Genomic DNA, 260 nt, shown 5'->3' on the forward strand with positions numbered 1-260 from the left:
GTCCTCAATGGTGAAAAACTGAAACCATTTCCACTAAGATCAGGAACAAGACAAGGTTGCCCACTCTCACCACTCTTATTCAACATAGTTTTGGAAGTTCTAGCCACAGAAATCAGAGAATAAAAAGAAATAAAAGGAATCCAAATTGGAAAAGAAGTAGTAAAGCTGCCACTGTTTGCAGATGACATGATACTATACATAGAGAATCCTAAGGATGCTACCAGAAAACTACTAGGGCTAATCAATGAATTTGGTAAAGT

The sequence above is a fragment of the Physeter macrocephalus genome, chromosome 10 (genome assembly GCF_002837175.3).
Source record: "Physeter macrocephalus isolate SW-GA chromosome 10, ASM283717v5, whole genome shotgun sequence".
In the NCBI taxonomy this organism is placed as follows: Eukaryota; Metazoa; Chordata; class Mammalia; order Artiodactyla; family Physeteridae; genus Physeter; species Physeter macrocephalus.